This window comes from Silurus meridionalis, chromosome 10, assembly GCF_014805685.1.
Source record: "Silurus meridionalis isolate SWU-2019-XX chromosome 10, ASM1480568v1, whole genome shotgun sequence".
NCBI classification, from domain to species: domain Eukaryota; kingdom Metazoa; phylum Chordata; class Actinopteri; order Siluriformes; family Siluridae; genus Silurus; species Silurus meridionalis.
In genome coordinates this window covers 2,546,047-2,562,897 of record NC_060893.1, presented here as the reverse complement: position 1 = coordinate 2,562,897, position 16,851 = coordinate 2,546,047, and positions in this window count along the sequence as shown.

Here is a 16,851-nt window from a genome sequence, read left to right as displayed (position 1 = left end):
AAAGTCCTGCAAAGGCTGGTCAAATCCATCCGACGCATAACTGGCAACCAATTGAACACCTTCACCACAGCAGATGTCTGCACGGAGCTCACAACATCATCAAGAACTTCTCACATCCCAGTCACAAACTGCTTAACTTCCTTTCATCAAGAAGGAGATACAGGAACATATGCAACAGAACATATATCTGTCTATCAATCTAATAATAAAAGATTAAATCAGAATCAGAAAAGCTTTATTACCAAGTATGTTTACACACACAAGGAATTTGACTTGGCAACATGAGCTTGATGAGCATGATGCTGTTTTATCAAAATATATTATACTGAATTCAGCCCTGGTTTTAACCCCAAAACATCTCAGCATCAGTTCATTGTATACATCATTGAATGCAAAATGGTTAAACCAGTTGTCAGAATCTGTCATCTAACATTTCTATTAAACTTTTTTTTGTAAATGTGACTTGAATTGATGAATTGTGCAGATGAATCTTGGATGTCATTATAAAGGCGAGTGAATGCCATCAACCAATAATCAATTGGAATCGATTTCTGCTGCAACATTCGGATGGTAGGGTCAGAATTTGGCATCAACAACATGAAAGCATGGATCCATCCTGCCTTGTATCAACGGTTCAGGCTGGTGATGGTGGTGGTGTAATGGTGTGGGGGATATTTTCTTGGCACACTTTGGGCCCATTAGTACCAATTGAGCATCGTGTCAACACCACAGCCTACCTGAGTATTGTTGCTGACCATGTCCATCCCTTTATGACCACAGTGTACCCATCTTCTGATGGCTACTTCCAGCAGGATAACGCGCCATGTCATAAATCGCAAATCATCTCAGACTGGATTCTTGAACATGACAATGAGTTCACTGTACTCAAATGGCCTCCACATTCACCAGATCTCAATCCAATAGAGCACCTTTGGGATGTGGTGGAACGGGAGATTTAAAATCTGCAGCAACTGCGTGATGATATCATTTCAATATGGACCAAAATCTCTGAGGAATGTTTCCGGTACCTTGTTGAATCTATGCCACAAAGGATTAAGGCAGTTCTGAGAGCAAAAGGGGGTCCAACCCGGTACTAGTAAGGTGTACCTAATAAAGTGGCCGGTGAGTGTATAATGCAGTCTCATTTTGACTGCATCATCTGCAGACCTTTTTGCTCTGTAGACAAACTAAAGAGGATCAAGCAAAGGAACTACACGCAGTTCCAGTGATCTATTGAAGATCTGAGTGAAGATGGTGGCACATATCCTCACAGAAACTGACGTGAAATTACAGTCTCCGTGAGCTCGTCCAGATCGGTGGCTGCAGCTTCAGCTTCAAACACTCTACATCAGTACAATTAAAGCAGACTTGGAAATATTACTTATATATCTTATAATATATATATATATATATATATATATATATATATATATATATATATATATATATATATATATATATATATATAATTTTTTATTGAGTGAGAACATTGAATTAGATGAGCTCATGATGGATTTTACATTACACACAGCCCACTGCATCCAATCTTACTTTCCTTTGTTTGTTTTTTTGCTACAAAATCTGTGCTTTTAAACACAACTTTAATTCTCCTCATGAGGGATTTAATGTGTATTCTTTTCAGTTGATTTTATCTTTGGCTTTGACTGTAAGTTGTGTTTCTCTGCTCTTGTTTTTCTTTTCTTTTGTTCATGTGTTCATCAATAACACTCAATCTTTCAGAATCTCAGCAGAGGATGATTAAACACCCCCCAAAACAGCATTACCAGCTTCAGTTATTACTAACCAGTGTGGCTTTATTTCTGTCATATGGGAACAAAAGCTCTGAGATTTTAGGTGTTGTACATTCATTTGAAGTCACCATGATGGAGATCAGTGTTTGCTGTAGTTGGGCTCTTGAAACATAACTTTAAAAAAGTAGTTTTCTTTGGTTGGTATAATTTGTTGTGTTTCTTCACTACAGGCTTTATTACAAAAAATAAATTTGGATCTAATGTAATTAACCATGATCTTACTCAATATTTAATCTTTCTCTGAGTGTGTGGTGTGTTGCTAATGTGTTTAAATTGCAGCACTGATACTACAGCAATTATCTGAAACAGTCCTAAGTGCACAAATTAAATCTTTGAACTTTGGCAGAATGTAAACACATGCACACATGCATAACTTCTTCATCCTGCAATGCATGCTGGGTGGTTTGTGCTTTTCTGGCACAATGTTGATAATAGTCGCCATTGTTTTATGTGCTGAGTCTTGATGTCTGTGTGTGTGTAACTAGTGCTGGGCCTCTGAAGGTTTTGTGCATAAAATGTTTTAAAATCTTTCTTAATAGTTTTAAATGTCATAGATTTCTTGGAGAGCCATATTACAATATTAAACAATTAAAGTGATCAGAAATTATTTAAAACAGTTAAACACTGACTGAGAGCCAGAGATATGTTGATGATGATTACAGCTGATTAGTGAGATTTCTGAACTAGATAATAATTACATCACCATCAAAGGTTAACCAAAATCACTGAGGTACAATTTCGGTTGCATTTTTATATTATATTATATTAGATTATATTATATTAGATTATATTAGATTAGATTAGATTAGATTGTCAGCTTGCAAGGTACATGTACAGAGCCAATGAAATACAGTTAGCATCTAACCAGAAGTGCATAAGTGGCCTATTTACAATAAATAAATAACAGTATAAAGGTATGGGGTCCATATGTACAAGAGTGGGAGGTGAATAATGTACAGAAGGTGCAGTAGGTAATAATATACTGTATGTATATATAGTAATATACAATATGCTGTGCAAAGATTGAGTATGTCATCTCTCGTCTGGAAATGACATGTTTATAGGACATGATATAGTTATGTACAAGTATAAATGTTGCATGATGCAGTAAATACTGTATAAATATGGGTGGAATATACAGTAGTGTGGTGATAAACAAGTTATGGATGGTGCAAAAATGCATAGTGGATAAGCAGTGCAGAAAAAAAAAAACCAGAAAGTTTTCAAGTTTTCATTTTAAATCTCCTCAGAAAAAGCAGGTGCTATTGTGCCTTTCTGATCAGAATAGAAAAGCTCAGAGATGTGGACTCCAAAAAACTTGAAGCTGGGTACACACTCAAAACCAGAAGTGCATAAGTGGCCTATTTACAATAAATAAATAACAGTATAAAGGTATGGGGTCCATATGTACAAGAGTGGGAGGTGAATAATGTACAGAAGGTGCAGTAGGTAATAATATACTGTATGTATATATAGTAATATACAATATGCTGTGCAAAGATTGAGTATGTCATCTCTCGTCTGGAAATGACATGTTTATAGGACATGATATAGTTATGTACAAGTATAAATGTTGCATGATGCAGTAAATACTGTATAAATATGGGTGGAATATACAGTAGTGTGGTGATAAACAAGTTATGGATGGTGCAAAAATGCATAGTGGATAAGCAGTGCAGAAAAAAAAAACAGTTTTCAAGTTTTCATTTTTAAATCTCCTCAGAAAAAGCAGGTGCTATTGTGCCTTTCTGATCAGAATAGAAAAGCTCAGAGATGTGGACTCCAAAAAACTTGAAGCTGGGTACACACTCAAAAGCAGCCCTGTTGATGTGAATGGGAGCGTGAGTGTGATTGCCGGCTTGTCTAAAATCCACAATGATCTCCTTTATCATCTTGGTGTTGAGTTCAGGGTTATTTTTCTCACACCATGCTACTAGGTGCTGGATCTCTTCCCTGTAAGCCGTCTTATCATTACCTCTTATCAGGTCTACCACCGTGGTGTCATCTGCAAACTCAACGATGCGGTTTGTGGCATAAGCAGGTATGCAGTCATGGGTGAAAAGGGAGTATAGAAGAGGAGACAATACACATCCCGAGGAACCCCAGTACTGAGGGTGAGACTGGAGGAGGTGACGGTGTTCAGTTGAACAGACTGTGGTCTGTTCGTAAGAAAGTCCATGGTCCAGTTACAGAGATGAGTGCTGATGCCAAGCTGTTTCAGCTTCAAGATTAGCTTGGAAGTGCTAACAGTGTTAACAGCTGAGCTGAAATCAACAAACAACATCCTAGCATAAGAGTCGGGGGTGTCCGGGTGAGTCAGGGCAGAATGATGATACTGTGGAAATGGTGTCCTCAGTTGACCTATTCGGGTAATAGGCAAATGGGTATGACAGGTTTTAAAGTGGGTAAGGACCAGTTTTCAAAGCACATACAAGACACAAAAGTATATTTTTATCAAACAAGAAATACAAACAAGAAGGTACAAAAATGTACCAATGTTCTGATTATACATAGATTATACATACCAGGACACAAATGTATACTTTGAATGAAGGAAAACAAATAAGTGAATTCAGCACTGATGAACACCTGCTGTTAATAAGCAGAATCACTGAAGGAAAGGACAAGAAACAAAACTACATATAGCCACAGTCTTAGATCAAATCAGCTGAATTGCAACAGAGGATGATTAAACAACTCCAAACACATTACCAGCTTCACTATTACAGTTTGACTTTATTTGTCATATATCTACAAAACATTCTTTGAGACTTAACAGAGGTTTATATTTGATTGAAAATGGTTTGTTTGACCTCACTGTTTAGGAGAGCAGTGGTTGCTTTAGTTGGGCTTGTGACCCTTAACCATTTATTGTTAGTTTTTCCAGATGAGGAAGATGTGTGTAGTGCATACATGGGCAAACTACGGCCCGCGGGCCACACACGGGCCCGTTGGGTTTATTATTCCGGCCCGCCGAACGTGACCAAATTCTATTAAAATAGGTACAAGTAAACATTGTTCAATTTACCTTTCCCATGTAATGCCCACGTTTCCCCTAAAGATGTCGCACTTCAGCTCCACTGACGTTGTTCGCGTGCAATACTCTCTTCTTCTCTTAAGAGAGCTTAATCTGATACTCTATAAAAACTTTAGGTTACTTACGTAACCCCGGTTCTCTGATAACATGAGTGAGGTATCTCACTATGGGAATCGCCTCGGGCGTGACCAATCCTGGAAGCATCAATCACACCACGTCTGTCGGCTGACAGACCAATCACAACAGTGATGCGGGAGTCCCGCCTCCCTATATACACCGCTGCTGGCGGTCCCTGCCTCATTCTCACATATCTCTTCTCCGTGCACTGCAAGGAGGGAAGTGTGGTGAGATACCTCACTCATGTTATCAGAGAACCGGGGTTACGTAAGTAACCTAAAGTTCTCTTTCAAACATTCGCTCGGTATCTCACTATGGGATATAGACAACTCCCGTATTGCAGATATGCTGTCCGAAGCAGGTGTCAACCAACTAGTGATGTGATAAAAAGAGATAAACCCTCTCACTGAAGAGAGTGGAAAAGTGAGAGAAATGACAACATCCGAACCACGATGTTTCCATCACCCGTTGTCATTCCCTACGCATACACGTATACATGACCAAACACATAAATATAGACAAATACATGTTAATATAATCATACCTACAATATATACACAAATATATATTACACACTCAGGACTGAATGAGCCAGCGAAGGCTCCATGACATCCAGCCTATAAAAACGGACAAAAGTGTGCGGCGAAGCCCAGCATGCTGCCGCACAGATGTCCTGAATAGAAACACCCTTAAAAAGCGCCCACGAAGTGGCCAAGCCTCGGGTACTATGAGCCCTCAGTCCTTCCGGAGGGTTGAGACCCACGCTATTATAACACATTATAATAGCCTCCACGAGCCAATGGGACAGGCGCTGTCGGGAAACGGGACTTCCCTTACGGGAATCGACCCATGAAACAAACAGCTGATTACTCCGTCTCAAACCTTCCGTCCTGTCAACATAGTGACGTAACGCACGGACAGGACACAGACAGTGAAGCAGCTCCTCCTCCGCTGAGGAAAAAGGAGGCGGATGAAAAGCCACCAAATCCACCTGCCTGCAGGCGGCTGACTCGCACACCTTCGGGATAAATGCCGGATTAGTCTTGAGAGCCACTCGCGAGAAATCCGAAGCAAACCGCATACAGGAGTTATGAACTGACAAAGCATGAAGTTCACTAACCGCTTCAGCGGTAGAAAGAGCCAATAACAAAGCGACCTTCAGCGACAGGAGCTTTAAATCAATACTCTCTATCGGCTCAAAAGGAGACTGAGAGAGCGCGCTCAGGACCACTGACAGATCCCATGGCGGAACCAGCGGCTTTGAGAACGTGCTCAGACGCCGCGCTCCCTTCATAAACCTGCACACGAGCGGGTGATGACCGATAGTATTACCGTCAATCCCTACGTGGCATGCAGAAACAGCGGCGAGATAAACCTTAACGGTTGAGAACGCCTGCCCTTATCCAAAAGTTCCTGCAAAAGCACAACACATCTGCCACAGAACAGTGAAAAGGGATGATATGTCTCTGAGCACACCATAGTTCAAACACACTCCACTTCCTATCATATACAGAGCGTCGAAGCTGCTCTCGCATTCTGAATCGTCTCAATCACCCTCGGAGGCAAACCAGCGACACTGAGATTCATCCTCTCACGAGCCAGGCCCAGAGAGCTACTCTGTCCGGTGCCGGGTGAAAATCTCTCCGCGCTTGCGAGAGGAGATCCCTGCGCAACGGGAGAGGCCAGGGTCGATCGTGCAGGAGTTGGAAAATCTCCGTCAGCCACACTTTCCCTGGCCAGTTGGGAGCTATTAGTATGACAGAGTGACCGCCTTCTCTTACTGTTTGTAGAGTCGGCACGATCAAACTTAGAGGAGGAAATGCGTAAAGCAGAACGTTTGTACGGGTGGGCTAACGCATCCACACCCATAGGTGCACCGTTTCGCCAGAGAAAAGAACAGAGGGCAATGAGTGTTTTCGTGCGGCGAAGAGATCTCTGGCGGCCCGGCCGAATCTCTCCCATAACAGGTTTACCACCTGAGGATGGAGAGACCACTCTCCGTACAGGGGATTTCCCCTGGACAAGAGATCCGCCCCCGCATTCAACATTCCCGGCACATGAGTCGCTCGCAGCGACAGGAAATGCTCCATGCCCCACACCACGAGATCTCGCGCTAGACGGTGAAGTCAAGGAGAGCGCGTTCCGCCCTGGCGATTTATGTACGCCACCGCCGTCGTGTTGTCTGATCTGACCAATACGTGGTGACTCCGAAGAAACTGCACGAAATGTTTCAAAGCTAGAAACACCGTTAACAGCTCCAGAAAGTTTATGTGCGCACGAGCGAAACGGGCCATTTCCTTCGCTATCCTGCCTTCGCACACCGCACCCCAACCTGCGGTGGCGCATCTGTCGTCACTACTTTCCTCAGGAAAACAGCCCCAGCGGGTTCCGACTCGAGAAAACGCGATTTTCCAGTGATGGAGGCGCGTAAGCACAGTGACGTCACCATCACTTTGCGATTGAGGTGGCGCTTCGGACATAAGCGCTGTGCCGTAACCCAGCATTGAAACTCTCTCATTCGCAACAGTCCCAACGGTATGACAGACACTGCCGAAGCCATCAGCCCCAGCAGGCGTAAACAGAGTCTGAATGGGACTTTCCTTCCTCTCTGGAAAAGAGAGAGACAACTGCGAATCGACCTGATGCGCTCTTCCGATAGAAAAGCCTGATAACGGTCTGAGTTCAATCTGAGACCCAGGTATATTATTTCCTGTGTGGGCACCAAGCAGCTCTTTGTCTCGTTTATCCTGAAACCCAAGCCAGTCAGGTGAGACAGAAGCACACTCGTATCCACCTCCGCTCGCTGCCGTGACAGAGCGCAGAGGAGGAGATCGTCCAAATACGCTGAGAGAGAGAAAGATGGCGGCGCGGCAGTAGCTCGCAGCGGCCTCCGGATCCAAAAATGGTGCTTTCGCCTTATTTAGCACGACCCTTCACAATACATGGACACCAGAGTCAGCTGTGTTCATGTGTACGACCACCAGACACTGTTACAGTACAGGCATCATGCAACCAACAATCTGCATGATGATCTTATTAACAACCTTCGCGACCTCGGCTTGCTGCGACCTCGGCCACAAAGACCAGGCCCCCAGCCCTCGGTGTTACCTGATGCCGGTGGCCTGGAGAGGAGACGTCGAAAGCGCTGTTCGAGGAAGCGGAAGCGCGGCAAGCGGGCGGGTGTCCGTGCTAGGCTAAATGCTAACCCTAGCCGGCCGGCTCTCCGTCCATTTTCTTTCAACGTCTGCTCCTGGATAATAAACTGGACTACATCCGACTCCAGCGAACCACACGGCGAGAGTTTAGAGACTGTTGCGTCTTTGTTTTCACGGAGACGTGGCTCAGCGACAGAGTTCCGGAAGCCGCCATCCAGCTAGACGGGCTAACCGTGTTTCGAGCCGACAGAAATGCAGCTCTGTGCGGTAAGACTCGCGGTGGTGGCGTGTGTGTTCATATCAACACGGAATGGTGTAAGAACTCTGTGCTTGTTTCAAGCTACTGCTCATCGCTAGTGGAGTTTGTGACTGTTAGATGCAGACCTTTTTATTTACCACGGGAATTCACCACTGTTTACATCGTCGGAGTGTACATTCCTCCCAGTGCTAATGCTAAGGAGGCACTGAGTGAACTCTGGCGCTATTAGCGACCTGCAGAATGCTCACCCGACGGATTGTTTATTATCGCCGGAGATTTCAACCATGCGAATCTCAAGACTGTGCTTCCTAAACTCCATCAGCATGTGGACTTTGCAACGAGAGAAGCGAACACGCTGGATCTTGTTTACACAAACATCCCGGCGCGTATCGTGCGGAGCCCCGCCCCCATCTCGGATACTCAGACCACTGCTCTGTTATGTTGATTCCAGCATACAGACCGCTCGTCAGATGCTCCAAACCGGTTCTGAAACAGGTGAAAACCTGGCCAGAAGGAGCTACTTCTGCTCTTCAGGACTGTTTTGAGTGCACTGACTGGGACATGTTTAGAGAGGCTGCAACCTCACGGCGATTCCATCAACTTGGAGGAGTACACATCATCAGTGACCAGCTACATCAGCAAGTGCGTTGATGATGTGACCATCTCAAGACCATCACTACACGCTCAACCAGAAACCGTGGATGACTGCAAATGTGCGTGCGCTGCTGAAACAAAGAGACTCTGCCTTTAGAACAGGGGACAAGGCGGCCTTAAAAACAGCAAGGGCCAAACTGTCTCGTGCTATCAGAGAGGCGGCGCGCGCGAAGAAAATCCACAACCACTTCCAGGACAGTGGAGACACCCGGCGCATGTGGCAGGGCATCCAGGCGATCACGAATTACAAGACCACATCACCTGCTTGTGACCGTGATCCCTCCCTCCCAGATGTGCTGAGCGACTTCTCGCCCGGTTCGAGGTGCAGAACAACGTGGTGGCGAGGAAGACCATCCTCCTCCCACTGACCAGGTGCTCTGTCTAACCACAGCTGAAGTGAGGAAAACTCTATGCAGAGTTAACCCACGGAAGTCTGCTGGACCAGACAACATTCCTGGCAGAGTGCTCAGGGAATGTGCAGAACAGCTAGCAGATGTTCTCACTGACATCTTCAACATCTCCCTGAGCAGCAACGTTGTTCCCACGTGCCTCAAGACAACGACCATTGTTCCCGTGCCAAAGAAGTCTTCTGTCTCCTGCCTCAATGACTATCGTCCTGTTGCGCTCACACCCATCGTGATGAAGTGCTTCGAGAGGCTCATCATGAGGCACATTAAGACACAGCTTCCACCCTCCCTGGACCCCATGCAGTTTGCGTATCGTCCAAACCGTCCAAATCTCCACAACCCTTCATCTGGCCCTCACCCACCTGGATAACAAGGACTCTTATGTGCGAATGCTGTTCATTGACTTCAGCTCAGCATTCAACACAATCATTCCTCAGCACCTGATCGAGAAGTTGAACCTTCTGGGCCTGAACACCTCCCTCTGTAACTGGATCCTGGACATCCTGACTGAGAGACCTCAGTCAGTCAGGATCGGGAACAGCATCTCCAGCACCACCACACTGAGCACTGGAGCCCCTCAAGGCTGTGTGCTCAGTCCACTGCTGTTCACTCTGCTGACTCACGACTGTGTAGCAATGCACAGCTCGAACCACATCATCAAGTTCGCTGATGACACGACCGTGGTGGGTCTAATCAGCAAGAACGACGAGTCAGCATATAGAGAGGAGGTGCAACGGCTAACTGCCTGGTGTGGAGCAAACAACCTGTCTCTGAACGTGGACAAAACGAAAGAGATGGTTGTGGACTTCAGGAGAGCACAGAGCGACAAATCTCCACTGATTATTGATGGATCCTCACTGGATATCGTCAAGAGCACCAAATTCCTTGGTGTTCATCTGGCAGACAACCTCACCTGGTCACTTAACACCAGCTCCATCACCAAGAAAGCCCAGCAGCGTCTATACTTTCTGAGAAGGCTGAGGAAAACCCACCTCCCTCCCCCCATCCTGTCCATGTTCTACAGAGGGACCATTGAGAGCATCTTGAGCAGCTGCATCACTGCCTGAGGATGACCTGGGGGCGAGCCTTCGCCCTGAGGAGGACCAGAGGGCGAGCCGTCGCCCTGAGGAGGACGTGACGACTCTGTGGCGGCCCGGCGCTCTCGTGACGACTCTGTGGCGGCCCGGCGCTCTCGTGACGACTCTGTGGCGGCCCGGCGCTCTCGTGACGACTCTGTGGCGGCCCGGCGCCTCGTGGCGACTCTGTGGCTGCCCGGCGCTCTCGTGACGACTCTGTGGCGTAGAGGCACGCTCGTGACGGGTCTGTGGCGTAGAGGCACGCTCGTGACGGGTCTGTGGCGTAGAGGCACGCTCGTGACGGGTCTGTGGCGTAGAGGCACGCCGTGACGGGTCTGTGGCGTGAGGCACGCTCGTGACGGGTCTGTGGCAGCTCGGCCCTCTCGTGACGGGTCTGTGGCGGCTCGGCCCTCTCGTGACGGGTCTGTGGCGGCTCGGCCCTCTCGTGACGGGTCTGTGGCGTAGAGGCGCGCTCCTGGAGACACTGTGGCGTAGAGGCGCTCTCCTGGAGACACTGTGGCGAAGAGGCGCACTCCTGGAGACACTGTGAGCTCAGCGAGTGAGCCAAAATTGCCCCCATTGGCGCTCCATAATCTGCTGGTTTTTGAGAGCGCATCACCAGACAGGAGAGAAACGCAGAAGGCGATCTTGGCTCTTTCGGAGGGAAACTGGGAAAAATTTTCCTCCACATACTCGCCGATGCTCCTCAGAAATCCGCCCAATTCTTCTCCTTTCCCGGAGAATCGAGCCGGAAATCCCCTGGCGCTCGCGGAGGGGCGTGGCGCAGCCGCTTTCATGCTCCGGCTTCTGTGGCTTTGAGCCGCGAGAAACGGCTTGGAACTCCCGGTGAAAATCCGAAGCCGGGTTCGCCTGCCGATCCCTCGCGGCCGAAATCGCGGGAGGGCGATTCCGCTTTCGGTTTTGGTCGGTTCTTCTGTCAGGCTGACGACGCGGAAGCGGAAATAACTCGAGCATTGTCTTTATTCACACAAAACAGTTCAACAAACAAACACTCACTGCTGCCGAGGCGAGAAAACAAACAAGGAATATCCGCTCGAGACGAGTAATCCAAAAATGAAACCTAGAGTCCGAAACGAAAGTAAACGGCAGCGGCTAAGAGTAATCCAGAAGGAACAGAACCAGGATACAAAACCAGCGGGGAATGCTGGCGGTCGAGCAGCCACGGATATCACCAGCATGACAATACAAGAACCGACAGCCTGTGACTCGAGAACGTGTGTTTATATAGTCTGCACCATAACGAGTCACAGCTGTCGGTGATCAGGCAGGCACGGGATATTGAGGCACCATGAGCGCTACCGAGGGGGGCGTGGCAGGGTGCATCTCTGACAGCGGCCGAGGGGGGCGTGGCAGGGGAATCTCTGACAGCTACTGAGGGGGGCGTGGCAGGGGAATCCCTGACAATGACCCGGCCCCTCTGTCAAATTTTAGAACCCATTGTGGCCCGTGAGTCAAAAAGTTTGCCCACCCCTGGTGTAGTGGATGCAAAAGAAGGTCTTTGTTTTGGTCTTTGATCTCTAATTTTGGTTCTATGCCATTTTGCCCATTCATCTTGACCACTATAGTGAAGGAAAGCAAATTAAACATCTGGTCAATTTAGTCATTTATTACACTAAACCAATTTCAATGGTTTATATTTTTTATTACTTATTTATTTGTCTGTTTTTTTTTTATATTATTCACAAACTTAGAGTAGAGGAATTTTCAGTATTCATATGGTTTCATTTGATGAATTAAACCATTAGAATGGTTTCTTTTTTCTGGTTTATTTATTTATTTATTTACAGACATATTTCAAGTATCATGTTGTCTTTTGCCATTTGTTAACAAAAACTATCATTTGTAGAGGTAGGCTTTAACGTTTCACTTGTTAAGTGTTAAGCTTATATAGTTGTTTTGCTGGGATTTTTTATGTTTATGGTTACTTAGAGGTCGGTTACAGAGTAGTTTTGTAGAACAACCTGCTGCCCATCTACTTAGATTCATGAACTAGTCCAGAAGAATGTTCAGTATTCATCTGTTTCCTTTAGTCATTAAGAATTAAAGAGCAGCTGAATTAAAGCAAATTATAAGCAAACATATATGGTTATTCTAGATATTATTAAACCACTCTTAAACTGGGTCTGTTAGAGGAGTGTGTCTGGAGTCATTTTATTTTGCTAATATCATGTAATGACCTGGCCACTGTTCTGTAAGAGGAATGGCTAAAAGTGTTTGTAATAATTGTGTTGTTCTTTGTGTTGTAGTAAAGTGAAAGCAAATAAAGACTTTCAGCTCACAGGAAGTGTAATATCTGTTCTTGGTGTTTAATACATTCTACTTTTCTCACCTGCTGATGTTTTCCTCTGTCACATGATTAGACATTATGCAGGATTAGGCATTTGTTCATTTATATGTCTATTGAGATGTAGGATTAGTTTAGCTTAAATAAATGTGGCACAACCTGCTGCCCCAATCCTGTTTTCACCACCAAAATTCCAAAATACATCTGTTTTATTTAATCATTGGTTGTATTAAGGAATTTATAATGTATTTGTTTGTTTGTGTATATAGGTATTGTTTCTCAGTGGTGCATCTCTAAAAAGGACAGCAAGTGTAACAATAACAATGGTATATGGGATAATAATCGACATACCAACATGAACGATAAACCATATCTTTTAAACTATCAAACTGACGAAACTGTAAACCAAAAATTTTACAAATCAACTAAAGCCAAAGTTACCCAAAGCACAGCAAAGTTAAATATACAAAACCATTTCCTGTTTACAACAAAATGGTTTATTGGGAGTTCTACAGATTCAGTTTTCTACAGACTACTGAAGCAAACATTTGGTCACTTGTAGCAAATCAAATAAAACATTGTTCCTTGTGCACCTCGACTGAGTGTAACATGAAAGTGAATCAGTGACGGTTAGGGCTGCAAAATCATGGCATTCTCTAGACCCACCACTCGTACTAGATGGTCATGTCTCTGCTGAAAACTTAAGAAACTATTCTGGAGAACTATTGGTTCAAACAATGTTCTATGAAGGGGGTTCTGTGTATTTGGGTGATAATGCACCACTTCACAAAGTAACGTCTCCACGGTGTTGTAAGAGCCACATCCAAACAACTCTGTTGAACCAAAACAACACTTTTGTCTGCTGAAGCTTGAGTAATTAATGTCAATGAAGAGAAGCTAATGCTCTTTTCTAAGTGCTGCATTACTGTAGTATTTCCCAGGCCCAATATAGGACTAGATGGGATCACTTATAGCATACAGTGACTGCTGTATCCATGACATCTTAACCTGTAGAACTCCCAATGAAACATTTTGGTGGAAACAGGAGAGGCAAGATGCATATTTTCTTTTTTTGTTGTACACCAAAACTAGCCTGTGTTAAAGGCTAAACTAATCCTACATATAACTGAACATAAAAATCAATTTACATAATGTGTCCCTTGCACACAGAGATTTCTACAGATTTTTTATTATATTTGAATGATGTTCAGAGTCTTCACAATTTGATGTTTAGGAACATTATTCTGAAATTGTTCCAAAATTACACATTGTTACTTTTAAAAGTTTGTTTCTAAGAAACCGTGTTAACTGATCTGTTGTAAATGAACCTAATTTGTCTAAAATAGTTTTTCCAGCTGTTGGTTTTTGAGTAATTCTTACTTTTTGAGCATGTTGTTGCCTCATCCCAAATTTTTAGAGACACATTGTAGCCATCGAATTCCAAATAACATCATATATTTGTTAAAATGTTAAAGTTCTTCATGATAAACATTTGAGGTTGTCTGTGATATAGTAAATAAAATATGTTTATGAGATCTGCAAACCATTGTAGTTTTTATTTATATTTTCACACAAGTCCCAACTTTTCTAGAATTGGGGCTGTAGCAAGAAAGTAAGAAAATCTGAATCATCACACTTACATTTAAAGCTAAATAATACTTATAACCTCATAGTAGGCCTACCTCTCTCGACAAGTGATTGAGAATTAGTAAATTCAACCAGGAAAAAAGTGGACAGGGCCACAGTTTAGTTAAATAAATACATACATAAATAAATGCTTAATACAACAAATGACTAATAGATATATGTTTTTTTGGTCTAGTTGATGAAAACAAGAATTAGGCAGCAGGTTTTTCCACAAAATTAGCCTGTTATTGAAAGTGCCTCATCTTTGTCTGGTCATGTGACAACATAACACAACATCGGGTGAGCAAAGTTAACACACATTGGGTGAGGAAAGTTAACACCCATTAAACACCCAGGAGCAGATGTTTGGCTTTCTATACCATAACTGTAACACACAGGTGTTTTAAACATCTTGGTGGGAACAAAAGTGTTTGGCTGCCGTAATGCCGTCAGCATTTTTGTGTTTTATCTGTTTAAGTAATCAGATGCTTCTCTCAAACTGTTTCTTTTCAGTTCAATAGCTCAGCAATTAGATGTGGGATATCCTTTATGTTACGTTCATTATTGCCCCATATATCTTTCCTTGTTAAATATGTAATAGATAATCTGTAAACAAATAAAAAATAAATGTATAAATAAGTAGAAAACAAATAAATATATTAACATTTCTTAATACAACTTGTAACTAAATAAAACAGATACATTTTGGAGATTTTTTCTCCCACTCCTCAAAAATACATAAGATTGGTTCAAAGAATGGTGATCATTTAAGCCAAGAAATACAGTCAGCTTCACGATCAAATTTGTTAAACTACTCTATAATCAAGCTTAAAGAGCTTTTTATTAATTGGTGTTTTATCACCCTGACACACCCATCTAGCACAAGTAGTGTGTAAGTAGTAAATATGATTGAATTACTTAGGAAACATTTTCTGCTAGTTACATTAAATAATGATCTTCCCACTGTTCTGCCTGAGGAATGTCTCAAAATCCACTCAAAAGCCACCAGGCATTCCCAAGGCAGATTAATGTTGAATAGGATGCAAAAAAAACCTGAAAGCATATTAAGCCTTTTGGCTAACAGGATTGTGCTCTTACTAGTTTTTGTGTTTATTTAGATGAAGGATGAGTTTAGGCTCAAATGCGGGTTAGTCTTGTGAAACTACCTACCTAGAATAAAAATGTGTTCAACATTTACATGTTTAGTCACAAGATGCATTATGCTATTTCAAGTCTTTCCAAAATGCAAGAAAAACAGACTGAGTGATACCTGAGTGAAAGACACCTACCACTGCTACTGTTGTGCATCCAGAGTAAAACACACAGGTGGGGCAGGCTGCATTATGGCAATGTTTAGGCCAATGGGTCACTGATAAAAGACTTTAAAAAAAACTATTCTGGAGCTCTTTGGTTCAAAATTTGTACCCTTGAGGTGGTACCATGTATCAAGAGGACAAAGCACTAATACACACAGCAAGATGGGTAATAGAGTAGTTAGATGAATGTGAAAGTAAAGTTAAGTTTCTCCCATGGTCTGCACACTCACCATATCTAAATATCATTGAGTGAGGGTTGGGTATATTAAAGGGAGAAAAAAACAAACACAAAAAACAACCAACAACAACAACGCTTTTCTCCACCCCCATCATGTCACGACTGACTATCATTCCATTATCATATTAATTCCAGGGACAAAACATGGGGTAGTGGATGCAAAAGAAGGTCCTACACCATTTACACTTACAATTGTGGTATTTTGCAGACGCCCTTATACACACTTGCAGATACCCTCCTATCACAATCACCCCTGCTATCACTTTTCTCCACCCACTCCATCCTGCCTGCAATCTTCTCTAACACACTCTCTATTACTTTGCACTGTTGACCCCAGGTACTTGAACTCCAACACCTTCTCCACCTCTTCTCCCTGCAACTGCACCACTAAACTGCCCTCCCTCTCAGTCACACACATGTACTCTGTCTTACTCCTACTGACTTTCATTCTTCTTCTCTCCAGCATGTACCTCCACCTCTCCAGGCTCTTCTCCACCTGCTCCCTACTCTCACTACTAATCACAATATCATCCGCAAACATCATAGTCCACGGAGACTACTGTCTGACCTCGTCCGTCAACCAGTCCATCACCACTGCAAACAAGAAAGGGCTCAGAGCCGATCCTTGGTGTAGTTCAACCTCCACCTTAAACCAGTCTGTCATTGCTACTGCACACTTCACTGCTGTCACACTGTCCTCATACATGTCCTGCACCACCCTCACATACTTATCAGACACAACTGACTTTCCCATACAATACCACAACTCCTTTCTCTGCACCCTCTTGTTTGCTTTCTCTAGATACACAAACACACAAAGCAACTCCTACTGACCTTCTCAATATTATAA